Raw genomic sequence first — 6,992 nt, 5'->3', positions numbered from 1 at the left:
TAGTATGTGGTCCTGTTTGAATATTTAACTCTCCCCCGCGGAGGAGGGAGTGAGCAAATCCAGGTAACTCAGCTCGTTTTCACCTGCAGTGTCCTGCTGCCCTCGGTGCCTTGTGAAACGGCAGCTTCTTCCACCTCTGTCTCCTTCTCTCCTGGAACCTGAAGCTTAGTTTAAAAAGCAGCGAAGCACGGAACAGGTACACTTGGAGCTCACAGCCGTGACCTCTGTGTACAGTGGACAGACCTAAGACGACCTTGTGGGGCAGGAGACAGGCAGATGTCTGCCCCCGCAGCTCGGCCGGCTGGTGCGAAGCAGCCCCCGACCGGCAGCGTCCCCGCTACCTGGCCTCTCCCGTGGGAGCCGGGGCTTCGTGCTCTTCCTCTCTCCGGGGCCTGGGCTTTCTCTGCAGCCCCTCATCCTGCCATGTAGCTCATCCTCACGCCCCCTCGGAGTCACAGCAATTCCTGTTTCCTTTCACGTTCCTTAAACTTCACTGTGTCGAGACCTAGTTTTTCTAATTTCATGGCAGTAAGAAGGAAAAGGCACATGGTTCTATCATATTAACAGATTTTTAACAGAGCTATTGAAAGATTAACTTTTCACTGTTTTAAACTGGCTAGTTGTAACTTTTACATAGTTTGTGAATAAAAATTTCTTAAGCAATCGTGTTTGCGTTACCTCTCTTTTTCTGTGAACTGGTGGCCCAGGGCCGGCCCTTTGTAGAGGAATCTCCCCCCCCCCCACCCTGTGGGGGAGGGCAGAGTGTCCCCAGCTCGGGCGTCAGTGTGGGCGCTGGGCTCCTGGCCACCCACGCGGACCTGCTCTCCATCGTGTTCGGAGCAGGCAGGATGTGAGGGATCTGCCCTCATGTCGGAACCCGGTGACGTGGGCTCTCCAGCAAGTTCCTGGTGGGTCAGAGGCCGGGCCTTTGCGGGGGAGCATGGATGTTACAGGGGCGCCCCTTCCCCGGCCTCGTTCGTGTGGCCAAGAAGTCCTGGAGCCCAGCACTGACCTGGGCGCGACCAGCGCACTCCTGCCCGTGGATGACCAAATGACCGGGTGTGGCCGCTCCCTGCTGCTGGGCTGGCCGGACTGAGAGCCGTGGCTGGGGTGAATGGGCCTCTGGGTCCTCTGCAGCTCGAACCATGAAGTTGGGTTTCTCAGATCCGAACTTCATGGATCTGGTCTCTCTGTGATTTATATGAAAATGCAGCAGCAATTTACTGCACCTACACCCACGCTGGCTCCCGTGGGCGGGAACAGTGTTGCTGTCACCTGGCACGCTGGTGAGCTGCGTGACTGGGCAGGTGCAGCCTGCTTGGTTCACGGTGTAGTGACTTCCCTGGAGACTGCGATGGAAAAGTTGAGCGCAGCATTTAAGCAGTAAATACGCCTGATGGTTAATGGGAGTCGGGCCCTGGGTTGTGGTGCAGACTGGCAGCGTGGGTAAGGGGTTTAAAAACCATGTCCTAGAAGTCAAGAAAACCCGCGGGTCATTTCAAGTTTGCTTTAGAAATGTGTCTTTGGGGAGGAGTATTCCTAGGGGATTATTTCATCAAATGTTAGCTGGTGGCCCTTTGGTGGGGACAAGCTTCCAGGGCCAAGCCTGGTGAGTGCAGATCTCAGGCAGGTGCACCTGCAGACCAGGTGAGGCATGTAGGAACCCTGGGGTTGCCATGGCGTTAGGCGAGGGGGCCCACCCGAACCACGTGGGCAGTCCCTGAGTTGCTGAGACACTTAAGGACCAGCTGGGCTCCTGGGGCCCTGCTGATGTCAGCGGGGCAGGGTGGGGCTGACAGGCAGACAGGTCTCTCTTGCCAGTATAGCAGGGAGCAAGGCGCTCGCGTCTCCAGCCAGCCAGCCCTCCCGTCCCACTGCCGGCCCCTCCCCGGGCCCCGGGCAGCCCAGCCACGAGGGAGGTGGAGCCCAAGGACCAGCCGCTCACGGGGAGGGTCCTCCGCGTGCCTGGCCAGCGCTCGGGCTGCGTGTCTCGGGCTGCCTGACGCGCTGCCCCCGGTGCCTGCTTGTCACAGGTCAGGTCTCTGTCATCAGCCGGGGTCCCCGTCCAGGGCTCTGCCCCTGCTCTGCTTAGCCTTCCCTCAGGGGACCTGGCGACCCCCTGCTCCCCACCTCCAGATGTTCCTTCACCCCTGCCCTCTGAATCTCACTCGCCAGGGAGCTCAGGGCCTGGGCCACAACCCCCAGATGAAGTGGTGTAGACACCCCCTACCCCGGCCCCATCAGGCCTCCCGAGGCCTGTCTCCTGGGTGACGTGGAAGCTCAGCCCATTAGACTGGGGTAAGCAGAGGCCAGGGACTTGCCCCTGACCTGTAGGCTGGTTACAGAGAGACCCTGTCGTGTCCCCGTCCCCGTTCAGGGAGAACTATAAGCTACCGTTTCTACCAGGAGGAACTTTCCCATCTTGCAGACGAGAAAGCAGAGGCCCAAAAGCATTGTGCTGGCTTGCTGGCGGCTCACAGCTCATAGAGACTAAGGAGGATTCGAGGCCCGGGTCGGCGCGATCCCAGAGGGCCTCCTGTGGGACTCCCTTAGAACTGGGCTGGAGGTGGGGCAGAGAATGATGGGAAGCAGAGCCCAGAGATTTTCTACTTAGAAAACCAACTTTTGCTCTGAAAGTGCTCACAGCCCGCGTGAAGGTTTGGGTCCGTAGGGTGGTGGGGTAAAGAAGCCGGGGTGAGGTGGTAGGACTCCTTAGCCGCTGTGTGACCTTGGGCAAGTTACTTCACCTCTCTGTGCCTCAGTCTCCCCAGTTCAGACTAAGGAGGGTGACCTGATCACAGAGCTCCTCTCAGCACCGTCGTGAGCTGTGAACTGGAAGTCAGCACCCGGTGGGGCCTGGGGGTTCAGCGGCCTTAACTGCTTCACCAGGAGTGGGAGGCTCCTGGGAGGTGAGCGGGAGGTTGGGCGGGGGTCTCCGTGCCCTGGGAGGACTGGGAGGCAGCTGCCGCGGTGTCCCGCCAGCAGGTGGCGCTTCGGACCCGCCCGCTCAGCGACGCAGAACGCGAGGAAGGGGTCTCCGTCATCGCCCACAAGGCGGGGACCGGGTGGGGCTGTGTCACCGGTCGCGGAGCTCGCCCGCGTGTGATCGCCTGCCTCCCTCCCTCCCTTGCGGAAAACTTATCATCAGTGCTCACAGTGGCCGGCACGTTCCAGACACTGGGGTGGAGCCGGGGGGAGGGGGGACTCAAGGGCCTGCCCCTCACGGCCCCAGGTCCCTTCCTGGTGGGGGTGGGGTGGAGTGTGGGCGTCGAGCAAGAGAGAAAGTATAATGTCGGGGAGCTGGGTGCACGGAGAAGAATGGAGCGGACAGAGGCGGTCACTGACGACACGTTTGAGCGGCCTGGAGGCGGGGGGTGGGGGGAGGTCGGCGGTCTCTAGGGAGGGGCGGTCCGGAGGCCGCCCCGGGCCCTCGTGCGGGGGCGGGAGCGGGAGCGGGCGCGGGCGGGGCCGGGTGGGGAGCGGGAGCCGCGACAGGGCGGGAGGGGCGGGCGGCGCTTCAGCAGGTGGGGGCTAGGTGTGCAGCTGGGACAGGGCCCCGCGGGACCGCGACGGCACGCCGCCACGTCGCCAAGGATTCCTGCTCCTTGGGAACCGGCTCAGAAGCTGAGCTCTCAGCGCAGAAGTGTCGGTGCCCGTGGTCGTCACTTGCCAGCATAAATGACAAATTTGGGGTAAAAGAAAATTGAATTGCATTTCCCTATTTGTCACTAGAGAGGCAGCTTTACCCAGGATGTTCCCGGGATGTGCGTTTGCACTCCAGGGCAGAGGACCCCGGGTTGGGGGATGGGGGCGCCAGGGGAGGAGCTCGGGGGTGACACTGCAGGGAGATGGGTGCACAGGACATCTGGGGCGTGTAAACGTGCCGAGGGGGCTGGGCAAGGAGGCTGGTGTGGATTAGTGCTGAGTTCATGGCGACCTAAGCGAGTAAAACCCGTTAGGACGGTTGTTATATTGAGGGGAACAAAGTTTTGCAGGAAGGGATTTGGCTGAGCTTTGAAGAGCGTTTACATAGATAGTCTTAACGTGGAGACGGCATGGCTCTAACTAAATTTATGACATGACTGCACTGGGAGGCGGGACGTAGGGGCCCGTGTTCTGTACAGACAGGGCGGTGACAGCCCGAATGTCAGCCACAAGAGTTGGGGCAGCAGGGGCGGGGCAGGAGCTGTTGTCCCACAGGCTGACAAGTCTTGAAACTGTGTGCACCTCACTCATTAAAACGACACAAGTTAGAGAAAGCAGGCAGTGCCCCTGGAATAACTGTTAAGGCAAATAATTCGCTGGATCCATAGCGGCTCTCAGAGTCATCTCATCAGTCCCCAAATCTTGGCACGTCGCCCATCGTGTGGGGGTGGGGCTGACCTCCTCCCAGGGAGCTCTGGCAGCCCTGGGTGAAATGGGCGGGTGGCCAGGTGGTGGGGCTCTTGCTCGGCCCAGTCCTGCCCCTAAGACTGCCTGGTGCACCCCAGGCCCCGCACCAGAGTAGACAGCTCGACTGGTCTCCAGCTGCCCTGTCCCTGCCCCCTGGGAAAGGCTCTTCTGAACGTCCCAGTCCCCAGAGGCGCTCGTACACCTTACTGTATAATTACATATTTATGTGAGAAAGGAGATACCCAAGGTGCTCAGAGAGACAGCGCGGAGCTGCAGAGCTGGATGGGTCCTGCCCCCTCCAGGCACCTGCGGCCCCCCTCCTCCGTTCTCCCCTTTCCTTTGGGTGGCGCGGCCCCCTGAGCAAGAGGTAGTCGGGTGGGGAAGGCATATCCCTAGGGCTGCGTGCAGACATCGCGGTAGCAAGGCCTCTGGCTAGGTGCTTTACTATCCGCAAAGCCCCTTGCCCACCTGCAGGTGCTGCTCAGGGCGCTGTGGCTGGCGGGGCTCTTCGCCGAGCCCTCAGCGCCCAGGCCGGCTGCTCATGGGCGTCTGGGCTGCCGTCCAGGCGGGGCCCGAGGGATTCGGCATTGGTTGGGCGCTGGTATGTTAGGACTGGGAGCAGAGCCCAGCAGGCCTGGGGGCTCACAGTCATGGCTTCGGGGGTGCAGCAGCCAGGAGACGCTGCACCCTCAGATGGAAGTGGAGAGGCTGCCTGGGGGTGAGCGCAGAGGCCTGCAGCCCTTCCCGGATCCGGGCCGAGCCCCTGGATGCCACTGAGGGTAGAGGCCAGGCCTGGGGTCCTCCCTCCGCCCTGATTCTGTGAGCGGCCCCTCCTCCGACCCCTGCCTCTCACTGCTCCCAGATGGTGGCGCTCATGGACCCCGGCGAGGACCCTGAGGACACACTGCACACACACCGGTCCCGGGAGGAGACCTTCATCTTCGACACTGTGTTCGACCTGCACACCTCCCAGGTGCCCGGCCCTACCCACCACCCCACGGCCCCGCTGGGCCAGGCCCGCCAAGGGTGTCCTCATGTGGGAGGACTTGGCGGCCAGGTGACCTCATCCGTGATGTCTCATGGGGTCTCCCCGATGCACGAGGAAGTTGGTGCTCTGGGTCACTGCAGGGACAAGTAGCAGGCCCCTTCCATGGGTGCCGGGGGCCGCCAGGTGCCCGGGCTTTACACGCATTCTCATTTATTCCTCCGTGTGTCCATGTCTGTCCACCCACCCATCCATCCAACAAAGCCGTGTGCTGTCCGCCACGGGGCTAGAACACACTGCCTGCCCACAGGGGCTCACACCCCAGCCAGGGAAACAGGCCCAGCTCTCTGGGCAGACAGGTTTCTTCTATCGCCGAGATCTTAATGGCGTCGGAAGTAGAAGGACCAGGTCATCGTCAATTATTGAGCAGCTATTGCATGCCAAGTGCTGTGCTTAAGTGCTTGACACGCCTTGTCTTCCAAGCGTCACAGCAACTCTGTAAAATACACGGTGATATTATCCCCACTTTACAGGTGAGGTGCTGGCTTAAGGAGGTCAGCAACTGGCCTGAGATCACACAGCTAGAGAGCTGCAGAACCAGGACAAGGTCCCAGACAGTGTAAGTCCAAGGCTGGAGGAAAGCAGCACCAGCTTTGGAGTCTGTCCAACCAGGGCTCAGATGCTTCTGACTCGTGTCACCAGCCAGGGCTGTTGGGACAGTTAAGTGAGATGAAGAGCAGGCCCAGAGGGGGTTCAGAGAAGTCAGAGGAAGGGGGACCGTCCTTTCTATCCAGTCCAGCCAAACGCCCACGCCCTCAGACACCAGCCCTGGAGGTGTCCTTCCTTGAATACCCCTGTGGACAGGGAGCTCACTACCCACACACTCCTACCGCTACGTACTGCTGCCCTAAATGAAATTCCGCCAGCCCGAAACTTTCACTCCTGGTCCTAGTTTTGTCCCATAAGAGGAGTCACAATGCCCTTCCCGGATTTCCCAACCCTGTCACTACTTTCCAGTCCTTTGCATTCTTTTTGATTTCTCTCAATTCATGCAGAAGCCCTGGAAAGGACTCATACCTGTTTGGTACCAAACCTGTCAGGCCTCATGGTGGGAGTTATCACTTACATTCTCGTGCGATCCTCCCTCACCGTGGTCTCACCGTGGGGCTCGGCGTGATCCGGGCGGCTGCAGGACTGGGGTGGGGCTCACGCCATGGCTGGGCTGGCTGCCACTGTGGAGGTCCCTGACCGTGTCCAGGGGGAGCAGGGCGTTTGCAGGCACCACACACCTGTCCTCTCCAGACAGCCAGGTGTCCGACTCTGGTTGGAGTGTGCATTTGCCTGTCTTCCTTCCGTCTGTCCGCAGAAAGATGTGTACTTGCCACCCCCCAGCACTTAGTGGAAGGCGTCATTTCTGGATACAACGCGACGGTGTTTGCCCACGGCCCCTCAGGTGCTGCCAAAGGCCGGTGTCCCCCGGAGGGAATGAGGTTGGTGGCAGCGGAGTTCTTCCTAACAGCACAAAGCACCTCATATGTGCTGGCCTTGCGCTGGTCCCTCTGCATCCGTTGGCTCCTTTGGTTCTTTCAACAGCCCTGAAAGGCAGGTAGAACGG

The 6,992-nt window shown here is 60.5% G+C and overlaps 1 long non-coding RNA gene across 1 annotated transcript; it reads left to right on the top strand.

Annotated features, from left to right (window-relative positions):
* The first annotated feature begins 3,468 nt into the window (after positions 1-3,468).
* LOC309645471 lies at positions 3,469-6,992 on the top strand. The gene is made up of 3 exons (XR_014254903.1): positions 3,469-3,692; positions 5,255-5,365; positions 6,744-6,992. It is a non-coding gene; the product is annotated as an uncharacterized lncRNA (long non-coding RNA).

This window comes from Balaenoptera physalus (genome assembly GCF_965194825.1).
Source record: "Balaenoptera physalus genome assembly, chromosome: 16".
In the NCBI taxonomy this organism is placed as follows: Eukaryota; Metazoa; Chordata; class Mammalia; order Artiodactyla; family Balaenopteridae; genus Balaenoptera; species Balaenoptera physalus.
The sequence above is the reverse complement of the archived record's forward strand: the minus strand, read 5'-3'. Positions and strand labels throughout refer to the sequence as shown.